The sequence below is a fragment of the Arvicanthis niloticus genome, chromosome 24 (genome assembly GCF_011762505.2).
Source record: "Arvicanthis niloticus isolate mArvNil1 chromosome 24, mArvNil1.pat.X, whole genome shotgun sequence".
NCBI lineage: Eukaryota > Metazoa > Chordata > Mammalia > Rodentia > Muridae > Arvicanthis > Arvicanthis niloticus.
Window position 1 is genome coordinate 23,487,573 of NC_133432.1, and position 12,830 is coordinate 23,500,402.

Sequence of the window (12,830 nt, forward strand, 5' to 3'; positions counted from 1 at the left end):
TTAAAATACAGAGTCTCATTTACCCAAAGCTTACTTCAAGCTCACTGTGTAGGGAAGAATTACGTTGAGTTCTTCCTGGTTCTCTTGCTTCCATCTCCTGAGTGTTGGAATGATAGGTGTGTATTACCATACCTAGTTTATGAACTTCTACAGACAGATCCCCGGGCCTTTTGCATGATAGAAAAATCACTCTGCAAATGAACTATTCTCCAGTTCCAGGATCTCCTTTAAAACTAAAATCTATAGATATTTGAGTCCCACACTTGCAAAGAAACTTTATACATACTCTTGGAAGTTGCTATGTAGACCAGGCTGTCTTTGGACTCACAGAAATCTGCTTCTGCCTCCTGTTTACTGACTAAAAGTGTGTACTACCAAGCTCAGCTTCCTGTAGGATTTTTCATGGTGATTTATAAAACTTTGTACAGCATGAATGCCCTTAAAATGGTTTTTGTACTGTATTGTTCCAAGAATAATGACAGGAAATCTGAACATATTTAGTATAAATGTAAGTTTATTTTTATATATGTAGCTTTTATATGCATGTGTGTGTTTGCGCGTGTGTGTGTGTGTGTGTGTGTGTGTGCCTGTGCATGTGTATGTTTAAGTGTGCACATGTGTGCATGTCGAAGCCAGAGATCAACCTTGGGCTTCATCTTGAACTGATTTCATCTTGTTTTTGGAGAAAGGTTCTTTGAGCTCACCGTTTCTGCTATGATGGCTGGCCAGCAAGCTCCAAGCATGCACTTGTCTTTGACATCTCCCCAGTGTGAGGATTTCAAGTGCATACCACTATGTCTGGCTGTTTTCTCATGGGTTCTATGGGTTAAAACTCAGGCACTTATGCTTACACAGCAAGCACTTTACCACCCGAGTTATTTGCCTAGCTTTAGAGGCACGCATCACCAGTATGGTGTCCATCCGTGGTTAGCTGAATCCCTAAATATGGATATGGATACAGAGGGTAGACTGCACTTCTCTTAAACAGCTCACTACAATCACGTGCTTAGGAAAGGAGAGGCTAAAGTAAGCTCAAGATCTGGCTGATTTCAGAGCCCATTTTCTATCTTGGCTTGATTTCTTTGTCTTTTATGCCAGGTCAGGGAAGAGCCTGATGAGAATATGTTAACTCTCTGCCCACTAGAGTCTAGTTTCATTTCTGTTGTTATGATAAATTATCTTAACAAGAGCAACTTAGGGCAGAAAGGGTTTATTTGGCTTGTAATTTCAGGTTATAGTCCATTTTTGCAAGGAAGTCAAGGTAGGAAGTTAAATCATCATATTCACCAGGAATGTTAGAGAGAGTAATGCATCTTTGCTTAATTTTTCTCACTTGCCTCTCAGCTGGGTTTTTTTTTTTCTTCTCTTAAACAGTGCAAAGTCCAGTCTATAAAGTAAAGTTGCCTATATTCAGGGGTTGGAGGTTGGGGGTCCTAAACCAATTAACAATCCAGACAATCCCTCACAGGCACGCTCACATGCCACCTCTTCCTAGATGATTCTGCATCAGGGACTCTCTCCTTAGATGGTTTTAGGCTGAACCAACCTGATAGTTGAAACGAAGCAGCCCATCTACTCATCTGGGTCAGTAGTCCTCAACGTAATGGCTGGAAGTCTCATTGCCAAGAAATTCCTAATACCATTCGCTGCGCCAGTGGTTCACAGATACTGTATTGTTCTGCTGTGAATTTATTCTGATTAAATACCTCGGCCCTTGGTTTGGTTTCTCTGCTCCATTTACTAGTGTCTGGACATCCAACATTACTTGTCTAGCTGTCCTCATTTGCCTACTTCCGTAAAGTACCTTATTTCCCTAACCTCATTTAGCTTGTAAACACATAATTATAACTTCCCCAATATTGATTGGGCACTAAATTTGTGAGGCACATATAGGCATTGAGGAGAACTCCACTTTTTCTCTAGCAAAACTTTCTTCTATCATTTCTCAGGGGGTTGATTGACCAGTTGATTATGTTAACCCACTTGTTTAAACCAGCACTTGGGAAATAGAGGTAATTAGTTTCTTTTGGGTCAAACACTGGATAGTGGAGTACAGTAGAGTCATTGGAACACCACCATCCAGAAACACCCTTAAGGTTCTTGCTGTTGAAATCACTTCAAAGGTGCAAAAGTGTGCACCTCCTTTGATTTATACAGTATTTTCTCTTGTAAACCCACTTGCCAATTCTTCCAAGTAGATGCATCAGAGACAATGTTCATGTTATGATGTTCAGAGTCTCCACTGAACAGTGTGAAAATTGTCAGGTTGTTAGGCATGTTAGAATGCTAACAGTTTGGGGGATAAGGAAAATCATGATCTTGGGAAAATAGTGTCATAGTCACAAAAGTGGTGTGTGTGTGTGTGTGTGTGTGTGTGTGTGTGTGTGATGTTTAAATGTGAAAAGCATTTTGAAGAACTGTTTACTCTGTGTACAAGTCTTTTCATGCTACTCTTGGCTGTGCGTGGAGATGGAGTGGCAGGGTATCTGTGGATTTTGAAAATTCAAGTAGAAATACAAAGCATTGTTTTCTTTCTTTCTTCCTTCCTTCCTTCCTTCCTTCCTTTCTTTCTTTCTTTCTTTCTTTCTTTCTTCTCCAGCTTTTATTCCCCTCCTGGTCCACCCTCCGACTATTCCACATCCCACACCTCCTCCCTACCCCTCTGTCTCCACAAGGATGTTCCCACCACCCACAACCCACCCTACCAGACCTCTAAACTCCCTGGGGCCTCCAGTCTCTTGGGGGTTAGGTGCATCTTCCCTGGCTGAATCCAGACCTGTCATTTCTCTGCTGTATATGTGTTGGGGGCCGCACATCAGCTAGTGTATGCTGCCTGGTTGGTGGTCCAATGTTTGAGAGATCTCGGGAATCCAAATTAATTGAGACTACTAGTTCTCCTACAGGGTCATCCTCCTCCTCAGCTTCTTCCAGATTTTCCCTAATTCAACCACAGGGTCAGCAGCTTCTGTCCATTAGTTGGGAGCAAATATCTGCATCTGACTCTTTCAGCTGCTTGTTTAAAATCCGAGGTGTTCAAGTTTCATTTCTGCTGCTGTGATAAAATGCCTTGGCCAAAACCAAACAAACAATGACAATAACAACAACAACAAACAAACAAAGACAAAAAAGACAAAAGAAACAAAAAACCCAAATTAGGGCAAGAGGGGTTTCTCTCAGCTCATAACTTTAGGTTACGGTTCTAAACTTCATCATGGCAGGAACTGCAGACAGTTATATCACATGCACAGTCAAAACCAGAGAAATACAAGTGCATACACTCTTATGTTACTGCTTGCTTACACTCAGCTGTATTTCTCTACCCTTAAATAGCTCAGAACACACTGCCTAGAAAATGGTGCTGCCCACAGTGAACTGGGTCTTCCCATATTAATTAATTTAATGAGGATTAAAAAGTAGTCATGTCCATGAGAGCCAATGAGAGACAGCGCCACATCTGGTTATTCGAGAGCCAATGAGATGCTGGGGGGAGGGGCAGTTTAAAGGTTTGCTCAGTTTCTGCAATAAGAGTCTGCTTTTGCCATTTGCCTGACTCCTGAATTCTGTGTTGTTGACTTTGAGCCTTCTTACCCCTGCCCCCAAGGGTCTTGGTTTGTGTCGCAAGCCACACACCACCATCTGAAACTCAAGATCCAAGGTTATGCGCACCTGCACTCATCTACACAGACTCTACCCCTGTTCCATGTGGACACATAATCTACAAATAAGAAAACCATTAAACTCTATTTTGGCTGACATAATTTTTTTTTATTATGTTGAACTTCCATTGTGACTCAACTCAGATCACTTTTTTATTTTGTATTTTTTTGTAGTTTTTCGATGCATGGATTATTTATAAATAGGTTGCTACACTTTCGAGCGTTTCTCTGGATATTGTATTATTATCAATTTACTTTAATTCCATGAGACTTTGATGCATACTTCACTTGACTTCTGTAGTTTTATTTGTTGGTCTGTTTTTGTTGTCACTGTTCTTTTGTTTTATCTATCTGTCTGTCTGTCTATCTATCTGTCTGTCTGTCTAGTCTATTCTGCTACCTAGTTTTTTCTTCTGTTCAAATTTGGCAGTGGGACGTAATGGTGGCAAAAGATTATTTGGGTAATTTTAGAATTTCACCTTGATTTTCCTATTGCTTTTTTGATCATAGTATGTTTTGGTTGCTGGTACTGAGGACTGAACACAGAGATTTGCCTTATCCTACTGAGCCACACCTCAAGCTCCTCACTGTGAGATTCTAGGCAGGAGCTCTACCTCTAAGTCAAGCCCTAGTTACTCACTGGAGGAGTCTAAGCAGAAGATACTCTATCACTGAGCCATGTCCCCAGTTTTTAAATTTTTAACAGTTGACATCAGTAAAAAAATATTTTCCATGCTGGAAAGTGATAAAAAATTTAAAACCATGTTTTGCAACCATTCACAAATCCACTGCAGTTGAAGAGTATTTAAAGGCGCTAACAGCTCCTCTTTCTTTGCCATGACAAATGTAATGTTGAAGCTTCTTATGATTATGCAAATATGTTTCGAATGCAACAGAATGTTTTCATCTCAAGTCTTCTGAAATAATGATGATGCTCTAATTAGGAGGAAATGTGCATTGTTAGAGCAATAACCCTGTAGCTAGCCTGGATGACATGGAAAGGACATCTATAGCAGAAAAAAGCATTGGATGCATGTGCAGGCAGAGAAATGGGTCCCCTGGAACTGTGCTGCAAGGAGCATTGATTGATACCTATTGTGTGACTTCTCCTGGGGAGATGTAGCAAGATATTTTTTTCCTCACAACATTTACCATAAATCCGGAAATTTGGGAAGAACTAATGTCGGAGGAATAAGGAGAGGAAGAGGGGAGGAAGAAGAGGAGCTAGGAAGAAGCTGAGATGTAGGAGCCATGGAGGACCTCACATGGAGGACCTCACAAGTATCGAGAGCAGTCCTGGGTAACAACTTATATCATAAGGTTAGATATTGAACCACACCTTTAATTGTGTGGGCATCTTGTTAATTGAGCATACAAACATAGAAAGCCTTTGGATAATCTTTAAACATTAGAGTCTCTTTTCTACCAGGTACCCTGTGGATGCCGGGATGGTCTGGGCTCAGCCCAGCCTTGTGAAGACAGTGTGGGAGATTGTTAGAGCCATCTCCCATGCTGGCGTCTCCTGGGTGCCAGGGCTGGTGTTTCTGGCTGTCCATTTCTAGCTGTGGCACTCGTGTGGCCTCTGGCAGCGGAACATGGAGGCAGAGCTAAGCAGAGCCACCGCTGCTTAGATAGTTGGCCCAAGAAATAGCCATATTAAAATATTACCGCAACAGGAAGACCTCTACTTAATCTGACCAGGGCACGAACAATAGACCAAAGGAACAATTCTAACAAAATCCAACTTGATGAACCAATTATTTTATTGGGATTATTTCTGGGAATGTGGGTCAAGGGTTACTTACAGGGCAGGGAGAAGTCTCTGGAAGAAACATTAGTGAAAAACCCATCCTAGTGTGGGTGGTAAATCAAAAAAGATGCGTCCCTGGAAGGCCCTGCATGGCTAATAGGTTGCTCAGTAAGATTGGCAGTCTCCTCTAGGCACATCTGCCGGTCAGAGTCTTCCTGAAATAGTTCACACACATGAACACACACATACATACCCACTTACTCATCATAAAGAGGAAAGACAGTATTCCCAAGAGTAGAATGGGTTAGTATTCTGTATAGAGACATTTTAAATCCTCTTGTCTCATGAGTTCTGATCCTCAACAAGTCATTTACTTAGCCTTTGCCTTTCCAAGAGACCACACAGCATCTTCTGGAAGAGTTCTGTTTTGTGGCAACTAGCTCTGGTTGGGAGGGAATCCCAGTCTTTGCGCTAAGGGATGCTTTCATGTACTTATCTCAACATCTGTCCTTCATTTGCTGTCCTGCCACACTCCACATTCAGATACCCTTCAATATCGTATCATCTGTGAGGTTGTCCTGATGGTGCGATTAACACACAGAAGAGATTAAAGCAGCATACACCACCTAGGTGGTCTCAATAAATATCTGCTTTTGTTACTATGCATGCTATCGAGTTGCTTACACATTTATTATAGTGAGGCTAAATGTCCCAATAGAGGAAAGCCACAAATATATTATCAGATAAGCTAGCTATAATTAAATTCCAAAAATATCTGGTAAAAATAATGAGTGTTTTCTTGTTCTCTGGGACATTTTTTTTTTCATTTTCTTAGAGTGTTTGCATGTATGTGCACTCGTGTGTGTGTGTGTGTGTTTTGTGTACACATGTGAATTATGAATTATAAGCACAGGTTCATGTTTACATGTGTCTATCTCTGTCTCACCATAGCTAAACATGGTAAGTGCAAACCACCACGTAAGGGTTTTGTTTTCAAAGGTGAGTTCTAGAGATTGAACTAAGGTCCTCGTGCTTGTATGCTGAGCTATCTCCCCAGCCTTTTGAGCTGTTGTTTGATAAGAGATAAGCAATTAGGGACAAATAGAACTTAGACAGCTGAAAGATTCATCAACATGGAACAAAGCCCTGAACCCAGGTTAGAGTTTATCTACTGGAGATCATAAGCAGGGTCTGTTGACTTAATGACAGGAACGAATATGAATATTCTCCTAGGACATGTTTTGGCAGGAGGGTATAGAACTCATTCAACTTGCTACAGTACAGCTAAGTTTTATTTCCTGGAACTCCTACAGGTGAACTGCTGTGTTCTGGGGAGACAGCATAGACACAAGTCTATTCACCCCAGATAGGGAGCCCACAGAAGAAATGATTGTACCAAAGTCCAGCTTGGTGAACCATTGAGTTTACTGAGGTTGCTTACCAGAGAAGTAGAGAAAGGTAACTGAGAAGTACTGCTGAAACGCTTCAATTAAAGAGAGATAAAAGGTTGATACTGACTACTGTGCTCATTACGTGGGAACCAGTGGAGAATTTAACCCACAGTGTGAAGATGATAACGCTATGTATTTCAAGATAAGATTTCTGGCTCTATTTTGAACATTAAAAAAAAAAAAAAAAACAAGGACAAGTTTAGAAGCAGAAGAAGTGACGATGTTGTTAGTGACTCTTCTCACTGCTGTAATAAAATACACAATGAAAGCAACATTAGAAGGGTTAATTTGACTGGGTGGTGGTGGTGCACGCCTTTGATCTCAGCACTTGGGAGGCAGAGGCAGGTGGATCTCTGAGTTCTACAGAGCAATTTTCAGGACAGCCAGGGCTATAAAGAGAGATGGTTTCACAAACTAATAAAGAAAATGAAACAACATTTTAAAAGAAAAAGAAAAAAAGAGAAGGGTTTATTTGGGCTCACAGTTGCAGGGGATACAATATACCATGGTAAGGCAGGCATGGCAGGAGGAGCGTGAGGCAGCAGGTCACATTTCATCCACAGTCAGGAAGCAGAGAGAGAGGGAGAGGGAGAGAGAGAGAGAGAGAGAGAGAGAGAGAGAGAGAGAGAGAGAGAGAGAGAGAGAGAGAGAGAAATGCTGCTGCTTAGCTTACTCTTTCTTGTTTTATTCAATCTATGATTCCAATCCGTGGAATGGTGGTTGGTCCTTCCACCTCAATTAACCCAATCTAGAAACTCCTCGAAGACATATCCGCAGTTTTGTAACCTATGTAATTCTAGATCCTACCAAAACTAGTCATCAATATGACCATCATAGATGTAATGGAATGGACTAGATATAAGAATATGCCAGATTGCAGATACAATGAAGTGGTACATTCTCCATGACTAGAAGGTAGATTTGAGGGTGGAGTGCTAAAAAAGACAGAAGCTATGAACATCTTTAGATATTTGGCTAGCATAAATGCAACCAACCGAAAGAGAGCTACTATAGGTAGAGTGGTGGTTAAGGGCAACAAGAAGTCAAGCATGGATGTGTAAATTTGTAAAACAAGCCCAAATTATAGAAGCATGATTAGGGTTAGCGTTCTGTCTAGGGTTAGGGTTAAAGTTATAATTGGAGTTATTTCAGGTTCTGATTATGGTAAGGATTAGGAATACGGTTTGGATAAGAGCTATGAATTTGACTTACCAATGACATTTAGACGTGAAAGCTAGGGAGATCGTATGCTCAGTAAAGTACTTGGTGTACCAGTATGAGAACTTCAGTTCAGTTCCCAGAACCTAAAGAAGGAGGCTGGTGAGGATCATATTGTAGTGACAAGTTTTGGAAATTTGGTTTCTTTAGCAAAAACATAGAAATATTAAAAGAATGTATTTTTGTTTATTTATGTCTCAGGTGTGGGGATATGGGGTTGCTTCAGACTGCCTGCAGCAGCCAACTGAGATTTGCTCGTCTTCTAACTGAGGCAGTGTTTTGCCAGCTGCAGATAGTTTCTGTGACTGTGTGATGCTTGGAATTTGGGGAAAGTTTCAGAGAGTATATAAATGCTAGAGGCTCAAGAGGTGGGGGTCGGTGGGCAGTGGCTGTTGATCATTTAGGGAGGTTGCTTGCCTTGCATTAGTAGTTGTGGTCAAAGAAACAATAAAAGTAATTAGATCTAGGGATTTTTTTCTAGTTCTTCTCTCCCCTCTATCCTTGTTTTTCTCCTATCTAGTGTTAGTGAAGAAGAAACTGGGGGGAGGAGATAAAGGTGGAAATAAAACCCCACAAAGTAGCAATGACCAGCTACAGCATGTTTCTATAATCCCCGTATTAAAGATGCATACAGAGGGGGATCTCTAGTGGCTCCTGGCCAGCTGGTATATACAAACTAGTGAGTTCCAGGGGCAAAGAAAAGGAGATCTCTCTCTCTCTCTCTCTCTCTCTCTCTCTCTCTCTCTCTCTCTCTCTCTCATACACACACACACACACACACACTCACATACACACATAAATGCACACAGACACACAATACATATATACACATACACAAACATACACACACAAAAACACACTCACACTCTGACACACACATACATACAAATTCAGTGGCTGTGACCAAATGTAACAAAAAAAACCCCTCAAGGCTAGTACTTGAGCTTTTTTGGACTTAATAATATGAGAGAGAGACTCTAACCAAACACCCAAGAGGACAAGATATGAGAACTAGAATCTGGAATCTTGGAAGGCTGTGTACCAAGAAGTGTTAGCAAGCCCAAATGACCAACCAGGAGCCTACTCGGATTCAATCACATTAGGGTCTCTTTATTACAAACTTGAGTTTGGGCTTACTCACTGCCAACCCACAGGATGGTTTGGTGAAGCAGCCTTGAACTCTCATCTGGACAAGGCTTTATAGGAAATGGCAAGCAAGGGGTAAGGGTTTCTAGCCTGGTAAGCATCTGATGCTGGGAGACAAACCATAAACTTAATTTCTGTTTTTCTCCTGGTTGGTGGTTGTTAGGAATTGAAGTGTTAGGGGCAGGATTGTAACCTGGAGGTGCAGATTTGCTGGAGAGTAACCTGGAAACTGGTGCTAGACTCAGGTGTTGTTGGGGAGTAACCTGGAAACTGGTCCTAGGGACTGGCCTGTTAGTTAGCTCGAGTTTAACCTTAGGTGAGGTTCTCTAACATGGAGTCTAAACCCAAAATCTGGTCTCTCAAAGCCACACAAAGGAAATGAATTAATGAAGAATGTATGAATGATTGATAAATGCTATTGACTGATGGAATTGATACAGGCCTCTAATAGACCTATAGAGTCTACTATAAACCTATAATAGACTAGTAGGGCTACAATAGACCACTAGAGTCAGCAACATGAAAGTCAGTGGTGGCTGGCAAGAATAGCTCTTCAGGGCAGAAAAGATTTAAGCCTTGGTAGAGTAGGTATAAAGGCAGCTCTAGAACTGTAGAACTTGACACATGGAGTAGAGTCAAGTCTGGCTTTGGCACGAGTCCTAATTACCTTTAGTTATCAAATTGGCATAGCCTATGGCCATCTAAGACGAACATCCAAATTGTCTAGATCAGATTTGCCTCTGAGCATTTTTGAGGGAGATTGTCTTGATTCTTGATGTACGAGGACCCAGACCACTGAGGCAGCACCATTTCCTAGGCTGGATATTCTGATCTGTATAAGAAAGCAGGCTAAGCACGAGCCAGTGAGGAATTCATCCAACCATATCCCTCTATAGTTACTGCTTGCTTTAAGCTGCAGCTTTAGTTTGTGTACTGACTTCCCTCAGTGCTGGACAATGACATGAAAGTATAAACTCTTTCCTTCTGTGATTGTTTGGAGGGGGGGACGGTCAACAGACTATCACAACAGTGGACACTCTGTGGCATTCAAAGGACATACCTCTTATGCTGTCTATCTTGGGCGTATCTATCTATCTATGCTTGTCATATTTGGGCAAATGAACATTGTCCTAACGGACCTAAAGAAATTCTGTGGAGATCATCCACCCCTTGTGGCTAAATGTGTAAGTTTCCCAGAAGAAATAAAAATACTTTATAGAGATACCTATGCCTTTGCCTTTTGATTATTGGACTTTTGAGATAATATACCCACAGGAAATAGAATTTCACCAGGAGTCTCCTACTGGCAAAGGGAAAGGGCTTCAGCCTGGTGCCAGTCATAGGAGGAACATGTCTCACTGGAAGAGATTACAGTTATAATACTTGTCAGACCACCTTGTAGGAGAGGCTGGAGCCAAAAATAATGATAGGTCAGTGATAGACACAACCACACTCTGACCAGGAGTGCTGGCCTATGCTTATTTTTTCCCCCTCCATTTAAACCCAAACCTCATGTAAGTACTGGCAAGGGAGCAGGATGCACTACACCACTCTATTTTTCCCAATGTGCCCATATGAGATAAATCTCCCTCCTCCTATTCATTATTGTGTCTTCAGCTGGACTGCTGAGGATGGACCTGGCTTGTTAGGGCAATGTCACACTAATACTCCGATCCTAGCTGCAAATGGGAAGAATTCACAGCTGCTCATATTCTATTCTGAAATCTTGCTCTTCTTTCATCTAACGATAACAGAAACCACTCTCGAGCCTAAGGGAATCTACACAGCATCAAGAGAGACTTGCAGAATGTGGCTGTCTAGAAAACAAGTAGAGAGACAGAAGATTTGCAGCCTGGTGTTTACATCCCTCCCCTTATCTAATGTGATTGACTGATCCTAGACAAACACAGTAGTAACCAGTGTAGAAGGCATCATTAATCTGATACAGCTCTTCTGGAAGGTTCTTATATGTTCATTCTATGTGACTTCTTAAAAGATGGTTCATGTGCTTGTTCCACTGAATAAGAAAACACTATCCCCCCCCCCCCCCCAGATTAACTTGTTCATTTGAAAACTGAAAGGAATAGGTGGAGGATAGCTGATTTTACACTGAAGTGAGCATATATTTCTGACACCATTCTGTGAGATCTAGAGATAGAAGAAGCACCCGCTCTTTGTTCTTCAAGGCATCACTGTAGAAGGCATTTATCTTCCCACAAAACATGGATGAGACTTGATCTGTCTATTGCCACTCTGTCTTTGGAGACAGATCTTACAAAAACTGGCTGCGGAGTATCAATTTTCCTGATACAACAAATAAGGCTTGTGACAAAGGCTGAGCTCTCCCGAGGACTGGCTAGGATGGCTATTTCTTGTTCTATGGCATTGTTTTTCTGATCGTTAGATGATGTCTTATTGATACCTCTTCTGATGATGGAGTTTGCCTCTGTGAGTGGGTTGTGATGTGTTAAGTGGGAAATCTATGTGCCTGTGATAGGTAAACAGGAATGTGGAGAGAGACATCAAGAACAACATAAAAGAAGCCGGTTTGTCTGCAAGCATAACAGAATATCATTAATAGTATTAGGGATTAGTGCTTGACAGGGGGAATCAGTCTCAAGCTAGGCCAGTTATTGGTTGGCTGTTCCCTCAGAGAGCTCCATGCCCATGCCTGCATTTCTTGTAGACAGGATAAATTTTGGGTTGAAAGTTTTGTGGGTGGGTTAGTGTCTCTATCACTCCACTGGGGTTCCTATCTGGCTAGAAAGCTCATACCCAGCAGAGGCTCAAACAGATACATTAAACCCACAGTCAAACAGAGGATGGAGCTTGGGGATTCTTATGGAAGAATAGGAGGAAGGATTGCAGGCTCCAAAGGGGTTGGGACCTCCATAGCAAGACCAACAGAGTCAACAAACCTGGACTCTTGGGGCTCTCAGAGTCTGAACCAACAATGAAAGAACATACATGGGCTGGACCTAGGCCTCCCAGCTCATATGTAAAAGATATGCAGCTTGAGCTTCATGTGGGTCCTGAACAACTGGAGCAGGGGCTATCCCAAAAACTGTTGCCTATCCGTGGGATATATTCTATTAGCTGGGCTGCCTTGTCTGGTCTCAGTGGGAGAGGAAGCACCTAGACTCACAGAGACTTGAAGTATTAAGGTGTGTGTGTGTGGGTTCCAAGGATGGCTCCACCCACTCCAAGAAGAAGGGTATGGGGAAAGGATTATGGGAGGGGTGACTGGAAGGGGGGCAGTGAGAGAGATGTAAGGTGAGTAAGCAAAAAAAAAATTAATTAAAAGAAGAAGCAAGTTTGGAAAAAAAAAACAACAATGGAAATCTTTTCCTACCTGGGCTACGTTAGTCAGACCACTTTGCAAGACAGACATCACTGAGACAAGGATGGATTGGTGATGGGCACGACCACACCTTATCCAGCACATCTTAGCTATGCATACCGCTTGTTCTCTATTTAATCTTAAGCCTCATGTTGGAAACATGAAGACGAACTTGAGCAATCACTGGATTTCTTTGTTCATCTTCCCCACTGACCACCTTAAATACTTCTCCTCCTCCTCCCTCTGACTATCACATGTCTCTTTAATTG